The sequence below is a fragment of the Triticum dicoccoides genome, chromosome 6B, assembly GCF_002162155.2.
Source record: "Triticum dicoccoides isolate Atlit2015 ecotype Zavitan chromosome 6B, WEW_v2.0, whole genome shotgun sequence".
Lineage (NCBI taxonomy): Eukaryota > Viridiplantae > Streptophyta > Magnoliopsida > Poales > Poaceae > Triticum > Triticum dicoccoides.
The window spans coordinates 69,218,066-69,234,969 of record NC_041391.1 but is presented as its reverse complement, the minus strand read 5'-3'; positions in this window follow the sequence as shown (position 1 = coordinate 69,234,969).

Sequence of the window (16,904 nt, the reverse complement as noted above, 5' to 3'; positions counted from 1 at the left end):
GCACACAAACGCTACATACTTCCTGTATCGGTCAATCTTCCTCTCCTAACCACCTTAGCAAGCTATCGGTTTCCAACACACGTTCATTCTTTCTCTCCATGTTTCGATCTCTAAGTCTCTCAACTACACAACCCTTTTTCCACTCCTGTTACCAAATGTATTTACCTCACACACCCGCCATTGCACCCCATGTCGAGCTCTCTCTCTCTCTCCCCTCTCCCTCTCACTCTCTCGCGCTAAATACTTGCATTGCCTATCTAGCCCCCCCGACCTCTCGTGCGCACGAACGCACGTTGTATATCTAGGTCACTCCCTCGAGACTGTCTCACTCTTTCTTCCGCACGGCGGGCCACACTCTCTCAATCTCGCTCTCTTTATCTGAGTCTCGTTTAACCTCGTTTTCTTTCACACACAAATGATATATCTCCCTGTTCGGGCCTCGATCGACACACTCTATACTCTCTCACGCAGATTGTCTTCTAGGTCAGTCCATCCAAGCCGCCGCCACTCTTTCGACCTCATGGTGGGCCACGCTCACTCAATCTCTCTCTCTCTCCCTCTCTCTCTCTGTGTGTGTGTGTGTGTGTGTGTGTGTGTGTGTGTGTCTCGATTTACCTCGCTCTTTCTCAGACAAAAACGATATATCACCATGTTTGAGCCCAATTCGACCTATTCACATTGTATACTCTCTCACGCACATCGTCTATCTAGATCACTCTCTCCAACCCATCTCACTCTTTCGATCGCACGGCGACCCTATGTGATCGGTTGACCTTGCTTCCTCCCACGCACAAAATATATCTACATGTTTGTGACTAGATCATCTCTCAAGCTCTATCTTACAGCCCTCACCCTTACCAAAAGCTCAATCGGACAATATCTCTCCGGAGCATATATATATTTGTTCAATGAATGTCGGACCACACTCACTTTGTCTCTCTATCTATATGTCTCTCAATTGACCTCGCTTTCTCATACCATATCTTCCACGCGTTAAAGCTACTACCTCTCCATCCCTCGCAAAGCCGGAGCTATTTACATTGCGAGGGGCACTCCAACCTTGGATTAATTTGTGTAGGCATTTATTCCGGTCGGTTTAGATTATATTTTCGTAGCATTCGGCCCACAACTACTCCAAATGCCGTTGCAACAAACGCAACTCCCCAAGTTGATTTCCCTCTGGCTCGGTCATCGCTCTCTCGCACGTCCTTTCTCACCTTCAACGTCGCACCATGGTATTATTGAAAAAACTATGTTGTTCTCTTTAATTATTATAAATAAGTTAACTACACACCGATAGTTCACTTGGAATGGAACAAATTTCGACCCACAAATTGAAGTGCTACAAACTACACACCAAGGGGCCCACATGTTATGAAACAAATTTGGACCCATATACAAATTAAAAAATAAAGGACGAGGATCGAACATGCGACCGGGCCTTCAAGCCGCACGTCAATAGGCAACATACGTAGAATAGCAATGTTTGTTGTACCCCCTTTGTTCACATAATGTATTTATATTACCACAGCCTAATTAATGGATAACATGTAATATTATTTTTAGTACTATTCGCCTTCACTTACTGGTGGGTTGCATGTGTGCTCTCTCTCTCTCTCCTCCCCTTCTGCGTTTAGACACACGGGCAAACAGGAAGAACTCGCGGGCGATGTTGCCGTTGACCATATCTGGACGCGTTCACAACTCACAAGTCACGGCACCAGTTTCACGTACTAGCAGCACTAGTCAGTGTGTACATGCAATGCACGTTAATTTGGAAGTATATTAAGTGCATGTGGATATAAACTACTAGGATATTATTTGCATGTTGTCATGTGATTAGCACTATTTTTGGCATGAAATTAACTGCACGCTAAACATGTTGAGCGCTCGACATTGAAGCAGTCTAGGTCGTTGGATGACAAGGAATACATGTGGCTTGATGACGTTTTATATTTAATTTGATACGGCTCTAGCAGAACATTCAATCGATCAAACCATACATTTCGTTCAGTCTGACTCCGACTTTAAATTATACGATGATCAATATAAAATAAACAAAAATGATAAACATTCAGATTTTAAGCATGGCAATCCGAACGTTTTTCATGGCAAATTTAGATTACGCAGCGGCGGCGGGGGCGTCTCTCGGTGGGAAGCGGCTCCTCTGTCGTGCTCTGTGTGTCGTCGGGCCACTGACCAACGGCGATGGTGACGTCTTGCGCTGTTGTTGGCGTACTCCTAGACGTTGGCCTAGCTTCAAGGAAGGCCAAAATGTTCTGGACTTTGGAGCGAGTCAACTGGCGGGAGGAGGCGACTGGCGTTGGTGCAAGGAAGCGGTCGACGGCGGGCATCCATGCCGCTGAGGGGGGCACTGGCACCCGCGCGGGGACAGGCGCTGTCAACGGCGCGGCAGAGACGTTCATGTGCATGGGCACCGGCACGGGCACACACGTCAGTGCACGCGCAGGCGCATGCGCTGGCAGGTGCACGGGCACCGGCACGGGCGTGCGCATTAGTGCACGCACAGGCGCATGCGCTGGCGGGTGCACAAGCGCATGAAAGTCGGCGAGGACCTCGTGGAACCCCGTGGCATCAAGCTCGGCGACAATGTGCGGCTCCCAGCCCATCAATGCCACGGGGATGGGCGCTGGCACAGTCGGGGCGACGGGAGCCGGAACAGGAGCGGGGATAGGCGCGACGTCTTCCCGCAAGGCCACTTCAAGCTCGTCCCAAAGCACCTTATGTTCTTGAGACTCCGGCTGGGTGTCTTCCTCATGAAACTGGAACACTAAGGGCAGACCATCATGATGCGGCATGGCATACGTTTAGGTCAGGCTAGTTGGAGGTAGACGACAGGAGAATCAGAGAGGAAGAGAGAGGATTGTAGCGATACCGGGTAGTGCGGGGTTGATTTTAAACTGCGGCACCGGCGACATTAAAAGTGGGAGCAGTTGGGATGACGGTGGGCGGCGGAGCCTGGTCAAAGGGCTCGCCTCCCGGTGAGTCTGCATAGTGGTCTGCTCGCATGCCTCCCTGACAGCTGGCGCAATGGTCCGCTCGCACGCCTCCCGTCGACTCACACGCTTGCTGGGACGACACCTGCCGATGAGAAGCGGGGACTCGTGGCGGCACATAAACGCCCATGGTTTCAATAGTGAAAGCGTTCGCCTTAACGTGACAGGTCTTTTCCCTCAAAAAATCGTGACAGGTCTTTGTTCCAAAATACCTTGGCTCTTCATTTGTGCAACTTGCCATAAGCAGCTTGTCTCGAATTGAAGAAAAAACTTACAAAGTAATATTTGTGCCATATCACGTGACCATGCTCATTTTCAAGAATTTATGCTCCCTTTTGGATTTTCTGAAATTTAAGACCCAGGATTCGAAACAATATCATAACCTGCATCATGCAATAAATTTTCAAGCCGTACATCTGTCCTGTTGTATTTCTTAAGAAAGGATTTGGTCAAACATTTTGCTTAGTTAAACCTCCTTTCCGGTTTATAGGGCTCAATTCAAAAATCTCACCAACCAAGGTAGATGGTGAGTGGTGGAACAATTGTTGTAGTTTGCAAAACCACTCAATTAATGCGCTTGTTTTCCTCAAAAATTGTGTTGATGAATGCATTAATTGCAATGCATGCATGCATAAAGTACATGCATTGGTCAATTTTCTCTTAATACTTGCATGTAATGATTTATTGCACCTTGAAATCTGAACATATGATGGGGAACAACCAAATTGAGACTTATAAAATGGGAAAACTAAAATTTTGAGTTAAGTCCTATAAACCGGAAAGGAGGGAGTAAAAGGATAATCCCTCTGTACCAGTGCATTGCCAGATATATTAACTCAACTACTAGGCACGAACAAAAAAAGTACTAGGTACGAACAAACGGGCTCAATTCTGTGCTCATCCTGGTGTAGTAGTAGTAGTACTAGGCAATGTAGTTGACGGGTGACATTGACGAGCGGCGACCGAGGGAATTGAACCGTGGTCGGCACGGTAGGTAACGTTGTCTAGTTACTAAAGCATCCCTCCGTTGTTCACCGGTAGTCATTATGGACCGGGGACATGAGGGGAATTTCCTAGGGCTGGAATTCTGGCCGCCAGATATTTTGACTTGAAACGCTGAGGCTCGACTAGTTGGGGTTGCCTAATGTGCGTACCACGCACGCCACTGAAGGACACGAGCCTGTTTTTTTAGGATCAACACGAGCCAAGGTCTGGCTGGTACGCCATTGGGTCCTACCATTTGAGAATATGAAAGGAACCTTTTAAATTGCCGAACGAATCTATGTGTATTACAATACCCGTATTTTCCTTGCAAATACTAATCTCAACGTGGTAATTGATTTATGACGAGTCGTTGAATTAGAGTGAATTTGTGATATAGTGATCTCAATGTGGATTTCACATTTCATGGTATCCCTAGTAAGTTTTCCAATGCAAATTCAAATTGAAAAGATGAACAATATGGAGGTGAGAAAACTTTGTATGTATCAAGCATATGACCACACACACACAGACACACACGCACGAACACAACAACAATCCAATAAGTATAGTGCATCTATTTTTCCAACCCATGCATGTATGACACGAGTTCAAAAATACTCCTTCTATTCCTAAATATTAGTCTTTTAGAGAGTTCAACAAGTGACTACATACGGAGCAAAATGAGTGAATCTACACTCTAAAATATGTCTATATACATCCGTATCTGCCACTCCCTTTGAAGCCTCTAAAAGACTAATATTTAGGAACGAAGGGAGTAAAATGTAAGACATCCATGGTCCTCAGTTCAATATTTAAAATGAACATGAAACTGAAACATGAATATTAAGTCTAGTACTACAGTACATGCAAATGTTGTGTTTAGGCGGAGCTATGATTGTCGGGGGTCAACCCCTCGACCTTAGATAAAACTGTGGAGCTCTGTTTAGGGTTGTTTAGATTATATTTGTTCCCACCCTCCCAACCACCGATTGGTTGTGCACCCCCCACCCCTCCTCCCAGGGAGAATATCATGTGCCCCCATACCTTACATGCTATATGCCGATACGAGTTGCTTGGAGCTTGTAGATCTGAGATATAGCAGCTCACATGATGTGTCTTAATTTTTTAGCAGGAAACCTTGATGAGTTTGAGAATTGCACACAATTTGTACAAAAACTACTTAGATGCCCTTTGATCCCATATCCAACGACCTCGAAGCTCGTATCACCGTAGCATCTAAGATGAAGGAGGACATCATATTCTCCTGTATGTAAGAATATCATGTGCCACCACATCTTAGATGCTTTGGTGATACAAGCTCTTCGGAGGCGTTGGATTTGTGACCCAACACCTCCTCGGTGGTTCGAATGGTTTTTGCAGAAAAGACCCAAAAGAGTTTGGCCACTGCTTACAAGCACAAAGACTGCTCAAATGCCATTGGATCTTAGATCAAAGGACCTCCAAGCTCGTATCACCGTAGCATCCAAGCTGCGATAGCACCTTATGTTTTCTCGCACAGGAGAGTATGAGGTGCTCCCGCATCGTAGATTCTATGCTGATACGAGTTCACTGAGATCTAACGGCCCACAGTAGGAGGTTTGAATGTTTTTGCAATAGACGGCTGATAGAGTTTGGGAAATGCGCAGAAAGTACGAGTACTATGCATGTGCCATCTGATCACTGATCATACGACCTAGATGCTCATATCACCATAGCGGGTAATTAAGCTGCAGGGAGCACCTAATATTAGCACCGGGGAGCCGTTGGATCGAAGATGCAGTGGCACACACGAGGCCTGGATGTTTTATTTGAAAAAAAACTTTGGAGAGTTTGGAAATTGCGCATAATTACAGAGACTACTCCCAAGCCATTGGATCTCACTTCCAACGGTGTAAAAACTCGTATCACCATAGTATCTAAGCTGCGGGGTGGATGTGATATCCTATGCCGCTGTCATTTTTGTTCGTAAACTTGCAAAATACATGTAACTCGTGTCATTACTTGTCTAACAGCGCAAAGTGTTTGTTCAAAAAAACCATCCTACACTGAAATATCGGAACAACACATGGGGTCCCACTTGTCATTAATCAAATTTGGACCTAAAACTAACAAATCTGAAAGACGAGATTCGAACTGGCAACCTGGACTACAAAGCGTAAGTCGATAGCCTGAAAAAATGAAAGGTTGTTGGCTTTGTCCCATAACTTGATTTTATACAGTACTTGCGTTGAGTAGAGTAGAGGGAGTGCCTCGTCAACACGTGCATGACCGTTGTCTCACTTACGGGTCATCCCAGGTCTGCGATCTCAATCTCTCTTCTCTCCATCGTCCAAACTTTGCACGGGCACACACGAAGAGCGGCGCTAGCATGCCGTGGTGTTATTACAACTAAAAAAATCTTGGAAAATAGAAGAATCGCCTAGAACAAGAGACGTTGTGGCTGGTCGAGACGGAGCTAACCATGCCATGTTTGCATGATGAAGCTGTGTGGCTAGTGGGGTGTTTTCGACCGACTGGCTGGGTCCCGAGGTTGAACCATAGGTACTACGTCTAATACAGTATATTTTTACACGCACATTTTTCCTCCCTGCCGAGACGTGGCACACCCTACCGCGCGATTCCGGGGTCCTCCTGGGTGGTGCTCGCATATATTCTTCCTGACGTGGGACGCCCTACCGCGTGTTTTCTGGGTCCTCCTCGATCGTAGCGCTGAAGCAAGTAAATGAGTCGTCAAATCACGAAAGACCACCTTTCCTGCCAACTACATCAGTGAAGCACGGTGGCTAGCTAGTTGGGCCGCCGCCACATTTGTTTTTTCACCCCTTTTTTTATCTACTTGCCGGCAGGTAAATTTAAATATCCACCACGGTGTTGCTCTGGTGTTTGGGTGCGGTAGGATTTTAAATTTTTTGATTGACGGGAGCAGGCGCTGCAGGATTTTTAATTTGTTGATTGACGGGAGCAGGCGCAGTAGCAATTAGTCACGATGACTCCGCCTATGAAAACCCACAGCTCCCTGATGTGAGAAGTCATCGACTGGTGTTTTACCGTGGTGAAAACCAAAAGATTCCCCGCTCCTCAGCTGGCTCCCTCTGCCTTCCCCTAGATTCCATTGACTTTCAGCCGTTTCGCCCCCTTTGCTTCCTCTCCCTATTGCTTCTACCTGGTGCCATGGCGGCGCAGCAGATCACGGAGTCCGAGGTGAGGCGCCTGACACAGGAGCTCCATGCCAAGGATGCGGAGCTCAGGGCCAAGGACGTGGAGCTCCGTGAGCTCAAGGAGGAGAGGAGTGCCATGCTCCTCCGTTATGTGCGGGAGTTCACAGAGCTTCAAAAGCGGCAGGCGTCCACCACAAAGATGCTCGAGGCGTCGGCGGCGTTGCTGCAGAAAGCGGGAGATACGATAGGCCGTCAGGGGAGCCGGCTGGAGCGCGAGCGGGCCGATCGTGACGAGGTCCAGGATCGCCTCAGCCACTTGGTGAACCAAGTTGCCACGCACGTGTTGCAGCTGTGTGATGCCTACCATCGTGCCGGCGCGATGATGCCGGCTGTCGGGCTAAACCCGTTCGACCACCCGGTCGACTTCAACGAGCTGCGGCTTCCTGCCCTGGTCTCCTTCTTCACCTATATCTCCGAGGAGCTGAGCCGTCTCCGCGCGATGGTGGGGGCTGAGCTGGACAAGGAGGGGTTGCGCGTTGCCGTCGCTGTTGCCGGGCGAATCCTTTCGGGGCTCCGTCACCGGAATCCATTCATGCCATTGGACGCCGTCTTTGACGAGCTGGCTCCCGTCGACCGGGAGCGGGCTCTGCGGGCGGTTGCACCCTACATCACCAACATCGTGCGCCTCGAGAAGCAGAGGGACTTCGGTGGTGTTTAGGCGCCCTCTGCATGGGCATGTCCATGTCTCGGTGCAACATGACCGTTGGATCAAACTCAGACGGTGCAGATCCGTCACCGTAGCACAAAGCGTGTGGGTGTGTTTGGTTGCATTCTCATCTCAATATAGTTGTTTCCTCTTCGTGTATTTTTGTCAACCTACTAGTGTGGACTCATGCACCCTTCATGCACTCTGCCAAACACCCAAAAGTGGGTCGAGAAGGGAACTTTTGCTCCCATCCCGTGCACCCTTCATACACCCTGTCTAACACTATAGGATGTGCTTCATATGGTTCATGTTTCGTGGAGTACTGTAGCATCGTACTCTCCGTGCGCTGTGGACCTAGTTCTATTAACATTGATCTCACTGTTCATTCTCGACCGGACAGTCGAAAAAGCGGTACTATGTTACATATAGGAGTAGTTGACATGCGCACAACACAGCAACAAGATTGTGTAGTACTAACGTATGAACCACTGCACATGCCTAGTAGTAGGAGCACTGTGTATGTTCAAGTGGCTGCCGTGTTTCGCACTCCTCCGTCGTAAGAGTGGAAACGCTTGCTGTAATCATTTTTTTTCAGAATGAAAAACAGTGGACACGCTCTACCGTGCGGATCCTCCTCCAGCCATGCACTAAATTACTCACTTTCGCCGACGTGTGGGACAGCCAGCACCTGGGTCCACCAGCCATGCACTAAAGTACTCCGTAGTAGAGTGATGGTAGACTACCCCGATCGAACCGCCGCAATAATGCCCAATGAGCCGTCAAATCACAAAGCCCCCTCCTTTCCAGCAGTAAGTTGGACGGACAAAGCAACCATCATTTCACTCTTCTCTCTCAGCTTCCTCTCTTGAAGAAAACCCCCACTCGCTTCGCTTCTCCCTCATCTCATTCCTCCTTTCACTCTTCTCTCTCAGCTTCCTCTCTTGGATGGACGCCGGAGCACCGGCCGACGTGATGTCTATGGCTCTGGCCAAAACCGTCGAGGCTCATGGTACGAAGAAGCGCAAGCACCCCGCCGAGACTACCGCAGACAAGCTCAAAGCCATCGCCCTGTCCAAGCCCCCTCTCCGGGATCCCTCATTAAGAAAGTCTAGGTAATGTCTCTTGTTGACGATCTTTTTCTCGATCTTGATCATGTTTTTTCATCTAACACGTAGTACTAGTACTGGTAGTACAACTTTCTGGGTGATCTTGCATGTGATTTTAGTGTGCCAAATGACGGTTCTAAATTCCTCTTTTGACCAAAACATGCGAGAGGTTGACACTGATTTCTTATAGATTACTTTCAACTACTCCCTCTGCCCCAAATTTCTTGTCTTAGATTTGTCTAGATACAGATGTATGTGACTTGACATCCGTATCTAGACAAATCTAAGACAAGAATTTTGGGACGGAGGGAGTACTTTATGAACATCAATGCTACCTTTTAAGAGGGTATATTTGCCTCAGTAACTTGTGTTATGGATATTGCATGTAATCCCTCTGCTCTCATGCCTTTGAAGACATGTTCTAGTGTCTTTGTTCACTCATTTCTGTGCGTATATGTAGTCATATATGGAGTATAATATCAAAAATCATCTTATATTTCTGAATGGAGGTAGTAATGAAATATGGTTTCTGTTTGAATTAGAACCAGGTCCGCGATGGAGATGAAGTTCTCAAAGTCATGTTGTGTGAACTGGAAAACCTGATGATGAGTTCTACTGCTGAACTATCCAGTTGATGTGTCCTTGTCGCCACGTGTCCTGAACTAGTGTTTTCCTATAGCATTGTTGTCAGGCGTGTTCTCGAGGCTGTACTTGACCACAACAATTTCCTGGCTGTGCCTTCGATTACGAAGGGTGTGGTTCTTGTAAAGCTTCCCAACAAATCTGATGCGGCATGTCTTCATCATCATGTTTATGAGTGGAAAGACCACTCTGTTAGGTTCTCCAAGGTTGACAAGATGGTGATGGTGCATGTAGACATCTCACACGAAGTCCATGGCCTAGTCAGTTATGCGGTGTTCATCCCGTAGGTCGGTGGCAAGAAATAGTCTGCAGAGTTTAGTTAGTGCAACTTTGCTTGTCTGTAGTAAGTACTATTGTTCAGTACTTGATTTGTGTTTGTGAACCCTGTATTGTTTATTAGTACTGCCACTTTTGGTGTGTGGTTAGTCCTGAGAACGGTCTATGTTAATGTCTGTCCACTCAATTCAGTCTGTACATTTTGAAGTATCCAGATCATATTTTTTGTGAGGATGGTTTATCAATTATGGTTACACTCCAATATCTGTATGCATTGCAGGATTTATCGCACCCACCAGGATTTCCAGTCCCATGGATGTTCGGTCCATATGATTTGTCACGACCTTTGGACTGTCCTGCTTGTGGGAGTAGGTAGGGCCCCTGCATGCCACACGTAGTTGGACGATCGATCTTCTGTTTAGTACTTCAACATAGTGATTTCCTGGTAAGGATTCACTCGTGTCACATCAAGTAAATCTTATTGATTTACTATCTAAATCTTATTGATTTAATGTCATGTTTTCTTTCTTTTCCTGCAATTTTACGATGCAGGTTTTGCCATGTGACATTCATCATAGAATAAACCGTTTGGTTTGCTCTACGATGGCTATTTTTGCAGGTTTCACTTCTTATGTCGTGTCAGTAACGAAGGCACTGTCCATCACTTATATTACTGGAAAAAATTGGATCAGTCTGTTGTCTGAGTACAAGCTGAATCCCTATGATGAACTGCAGTTTGGTTTAACAAAAACGCCACAATTAGTCCTTCTCGCGTTTAAAAGAAATGAAGAAAAAGACTGGATCAAGGTCACGGATCCTAGTCAAGTTAGAAAGCTGATCATAGCAGACCAGACACGATCACCGCTGTCTCGCACAGATCGAGCACCGGCAGTTGCTCTAGCACTAACAGCGGCAGCAGCTCAGTCTGATCCTGCTGAGGATCGGGCACCGACCGCGTCAGCGGATCAGTCTGATCTACCGGAGGATCGGGCATCGACACCGGCACCAGCTCTACAAGGAGCACCATCTCCGGCAGCAGCAGCGGCTTCGACACCTGCACCAACACTTGCACTTGCATTTGGTCCGGCCCGTGCAGTTGCACCGGCAACAGACTGTGCTGCAGTTCGCACTTCATATACCAAAGTCCTTAAAAAATCGATATGTCCACCTTCTTGGTAAGCATTGGCCGCCCAAGTGCTTCGTTCTTTTTTCTTTCCATGTTGTTTCACATGATTCACTGTGTTGATCTAACTGTTTGGGTATGTCTTCTTGTTTTCAAACAGAGAATTCCTAGAGCAACGAGGGAGTCGTTCAACAATCCAGGCGACTGCAGCCAAGTTTCTCTTACCATGCGCAGCCTTGGTGTGAATGAACCTGCTCAATATACCGTAAGTACAAAGGATGGTCGCATGATGATTGATGCTAAAGGATGGTCAAGGTTCAAATCTAGATCATATCTTGCGGTAGGGGATGATGTCAAAATCCAACTTTCTCGGCAAGGAGAGCTGGTCCAAATCAACTTTGAAATTCTTCAGTAGCAGCACGCAACTGCCGAACTGATCTATCATCCGAGAGATTTTGATGTAATAATCTGGCATGGTGAAACAAGTGTCCTGTGTGTATAAGTAGTACGACAGTATTATTTATCTCATGGTATATCATTGATAGAATTGCAACTCTGATTGCTGGTTAGGAAATGTCGTTCGATTTCATTCCAACAGCTGCCATGCTTTATTCAATTTTGTGTATTCGCCTTGCGACAGCATCTAAAACCAGCGCAGTACCGATCGCTTGCAATATGAAAAGCGCTGAGGTAGAACACATGGGCCCCCAAACATGCAGGGTCGGCCTACGGCCCAAAGTCCAGAACCGTGAGCCTATCTGAGTATTATATTCTCAGCTGAACCCCCATAAAAAAAGCTGAACCCCCATAATGCTCGTGCATTGTAGAGGGAGTATATTTCTTGGCAAGGTGAGCCTGTGATATAAAAGATTTGTATATTTCTTTACAGAGGGAGTATCTCTCTGTCAAAAAATATATTTATGTGTAACTAGTTACTCCTGTCTTTCTACTTCCTTTCGCTGATATGTGGGGCAACCGGCAACGGGGTCCACGTGCCATATGCACAAATTAGAGTGCACAACTTCACGGTAGACACACCCCGGTTGTAGCGCCGCAGTAATGCCCAATGAGTCGTCAAATCACAACCCCCCCTTTCCAGCTTTAGCAGTAAGCTGGACCGACGAAGCGGCAATATTTCACTGGGCCTGAATCCCCTTCTCCCCCGTCTGCTTGTTCAGAGAAAACCCCCGCTCGGTGATTGCATAGGGTTTTCTCATGGAGAACCAGGTACAAATTCTTCATCCATCCCCGATAAATCCAAGTCCCTTGGTCGCAGGTAATCCTAGGATGGCAGTCGCCGCCGTTGATGCATTTTTCTTCGTACTGAATCTAGTGTGTTTCAGTTGCAGTGCCCAAAGTGCGAGTACCCTACAGATTTCTGCGCCCACGGCGAGACGCCATACTTGTTCCTTCTCATCCTACCACAGCATTTTGAAACACGCACAATATGTTCCTAGAATCCTCTTCTCTATCCGGGAGGGTGGGTTTTTTTTTGAACATGTTGTGTTCTCATATTATTTTTCCTGCAGTGTATTATTTGCTCTGCCAGAACACATGTACTCAAGATGCTCGGCCTTGCCATAACTGAATACACTAGTTTAATGGTCACAGTGAAGACAATCCATGGATATTGCTTCCGAGTTGGGTTCATGCACCAAGAAGATCGCTGCTTTTTTTATGGCCGAACTTGGATAAACTTTCTCAAGTGTTACGGACTGAAAGTTGGCACACGAATGTTGATGGAAATAGCAGAACCTGGTCTCATCTTCACTGCGATCTTCCACCCCGACGTCGTTCCAATTGTTCATCCATGTTAGTTTTGTATCTGGTTCTTGCTTGTTGCCTCGATTACTTCTTAATCCACCTATTCTGTCTAACTAATCACAATTTAACTTTAGAAGTAGCAATGAATCTCTCACAAAGATGCTACTTCTAACTAATATTGTCTTATAATTGGTGGCACGTGTAGGTTTTTCGGAGTTAAGCAGTCTGCTCGTTTGTTACTCTATAGTAACTCGGCTGTTACTAATGGCACTGAAGTTGACTGGATCGACATCCACATGTTCCTACACTTTATTGATTATCTTGAGGTCCTTGTGGGGCGTTTCAATGGTGGAAGGCCACATGGGATATGTGTGCCACTGCTGCACTCATTGAACTGGTCCAACTGTGTCGAGAAACTTATGGCACGAGCTGTTTTCTGTTATATATGTTGTTCATAAACTATTGCTTATACACAGTTTTACAGCTGTGATCTTCTTGAAACAGGAACTGCCGAGTTCTATTGTTCCTATACAGATGCCTGACCATGGTCGGGTCAGACTTGCGCTTGGTCACAACATGATGTTTATGTCGACCTACTCAATTCCCCTTGGAGGCAAAAAGATACTTATTCGTGGGTGGTCTCAGATAATGAAGGCCCGTCCATTTTGGAGAATAGGACAGAAGATTATGTTCATGCTTTTCCATGGCTCTAAAGCGAATATCCTGTTTATTGACCACGTTGCGAGATGAAGCCGCTTTCAGAAGGTTGTGGATGCGCGGGGTGGCGCATGGGCCTTGTCCTGGGGCTTGGCGGCCTCACCCTTGGTTAACTGTAGCATGTAGGCAAAGTAGCACTGTTTGAGGCGTGCTTTGTACGGTTGAACCTGTATAAGTACTCATACTGCTTTTAGCTTTGGTTGTTAAGTGCCCCTGCTGGTTTCAGTTAAGGTTGTTAAGTACTCCTGCTCCTTTTACAGTCTGTCGTGTTTCTTCAGTCCTGTCTTCCTCCAGCCGCCAAAACCAAACCAGCGCCGGCGGGGCCGCCTGCTTCCGCCTCCCACGGCTGGCTGCGCCTTAGCGCACGCATCGCCGCCCCACCGTCTCCTAAATCGTTAACGCCGACGTCCTCCGCGCGCTTCGGTGCGCTCGCCGCGGCGCCGCCCTCTCGCATTGTCAACATGGTCAACAAACAACAGGAATCGGCAGAAGTACGTGGAGAGGATGACAGTAGGGGCCCACCACGTCAGCGTATGGAAAAATAAAATGCTTCCTCCTAGTGTTTTCCTAACATCTGGGACCCACAACATTGTGAGCGTATATAGTCAATAGACAAGAGAACATCACAAGATCGGCTGACACCTGGGACGTAGCTACTCGAGCAGTATTTTTTTTGTTTGGTATTGTTGAGACGGAGCAGGGTTTGAACTGGGATATGGCCCGTCTAGCCCAGGCTTATATTTTATGTTCACCATGTGACCAGCCCAGCTATTTTTTCTTTGTGCAAATGAGCCCAGTTTATTTTTTTTTGAAGAATACCCAATCCAGGCCTACTTATTTTTCTACGCCTTGAAAGTAATATGAAATGGGTTATAAATATAAAAATAGATGACAAATTGGCAATTACTTTATAATTTCTAATTTTTTTACATTTTCATATTCCTATTTCACTGGGCATTAACCTAATTCAAATATATCTTCAAAGTACTTTAAATCTGGCTCCACATTTCGGTATTAAAAATAGTTTGGAACCCACAGAAATATGCGAAATTGGCCCTGGCCAACCAAAAAAATTGACTGCAATAAATTGCATAAGAAGTTGCCATGAGATATATATAAATTATTAAAAAAAGAGCGACTGGTCTGACTTGTGGGCCTGTTTAGTTGACGCGTATGCAAGATTTTTTTAGTTATTATATACTACGTCAACAAACGATTCTAGCAGACGTAACCGTTGGATGTTAATCCAACGGCCGTCGTGTTTCTTCAATCCCTGATCTTCTTGCTCCAGCCGCCAAATCAGCGCTGGCGGGACCGCCTGCTCCCGCCTCCCGTGGTCGGCTGTGCTGCCGCAAAAGCCTTAGCGCCCCCTACTACTCCCACCGTTGGCCAGGGCATCCCTCTACTCACCCACACCCCCTGTTATTCTGCGGCGACGACAGCCTCACACCGCAGCCGAACCAGTGAACCCTCGTACTCCTCTCCGCACGGGATTCCACTACCGCGTCTTCCCCGGCTCCGCGTCATCCCCTTCCTAGGCCTCACCGTCGTCCATCGCCGTGGTGCTCTCGGCGCGGCGTGGTCAATGTGGTCAACGACCGACTTCCATTGAAGAGTACAGTACGTGGAGAGGCTGACAGCTGGGTCCACGGCAGCCGCAAGGAAGTGCCTCCTTATTACATGGAAAATAATTATTCCTCCACCAGACATCTGGGACCCACGGGACGGGCCACCAATATTTCACAAAAAACGTTTCCCCCTAACTACTAGGACCAACAGGTCGGACCACCGTATTTCGCGAAAAAAATGTTCCTCGCGCTGTCATCTCGGACCCACCGGAAGTGCCTCCTTATTACGCACAAAAAAATGAATACCCCCCTGCTAGCTGGGACCAACCTTGGTGGGAGGCCGACTTGTGGGCCTACTAAGTTGACTGGGACGGAGGCCTTTGTCAACTTTAGTCCATATATGAACGATTCTAGCTCCAGTGACCGTACGATGTCCATCCAACGGCTGTAGTGCTTCTTCAACCTCTGGTCTTCTTGCTCCGGCCGCCCAAAGCAGCGCCGGTCGTGCCGCCTGCTGCTGCTGCCCATGGCCGGCTGTGATGCCACGGAGGCCTCACCGCCCCCTACTACTCCCACCGCTGCCAGGCCATCCCTCTACGCACCCACACCCCCTGTTATTCTGCGGCGACAGCAGCCTCACACCGCAGCCGAACGAGTGAACCCTCATACTCCTCTACGCGTGGGCATCCACTGCCGCGTCTTCCCCGGCTCTGCGTCCTCCCCTCCCTAGGCCTCGCTGTCGTCCACCGCCCTGGTGCTCTCTGCGCGGCGTGGTCAATGTGGTCAAGGAATGGCTTCCATCGGACGTGGACTGTACGTGGAGAGGCTGACAGCTGGGTCCACGGCCGCAGCAAGGAAGTGCCTCCTTATTACGTGCAAAATAATTATTCCTCCACCTGACAGCGGAGACCCACCAGACGGGCCACCGTATTTCGCGAAAAAACATTTCCCCCTGTCTGCTGGGACCCACCAGCTACATCTTCGCACGCAAGGAAGTGCATCCGGAAAAAAAACGATTCACCCCCCTGACTGCTGGGACCCACCAGCTACATCTTCGCACGCAAGGAAGTGCGTCCGGGCAAAAAAGATGATTCGCCCCCCTGATTGCTGGGACCCACCAGCTACATCTTCGCAGGCAAGGAAGTGCCTGACAGTCAGGACCCACCTGGTCGAAGCGCATGTATCGTTGTCATTCTGGTCGCGAACGTGTACGTACATACTGGTCGATGTAGAGGCGCGCACATGTCGTAGTAGAAGTGCGCACGTGTCGTAGTAGAGGCGCGCACGTAGCATGTACACGTACGTACAGCAGCGAGGGTGCAAGAAAGAAAATACGGCCACGTACGTACATACGGGCAGGGTCTCGAACGCCTACTCGCGCATACGTACATGGCTGGGTCAGAACAGAGAAACATCATCGTCGTCGTGTTCATGGGGAGGCAACGGAATGCGTCGTGTTCATCGGGAGGCAACGGAACGCGTGGGAGCCAACCGGCTGGGTCAGAACGGAATGCGTGGTCATGTTCATCGGGAGGGCTTGGACGGAACAGGCGATGGAAACGAGGCCTGGCGTACCGCACAACGGAGGAAACAGCCTTGTGTTCGACCGGCCACGTTCGAAACGAGGTCCTGTTGATCGGGAGGGGCCTGGCGTACCGCAAAACGGAGGAAACGGACCTCCTACGGTCGAAACGGGGGTCTTGTTGATCGGGAGGGGTGTGGCGTACCGCAAAATGGACGAAACAGACTTGTGTTGGAGCGCTACGGTCGAAACGGGGGTCCTGTTCATCGGGAGGGGTGTGGCATACCGCAAAACGGACGAAACGGACTTGTGTTGGAGCGC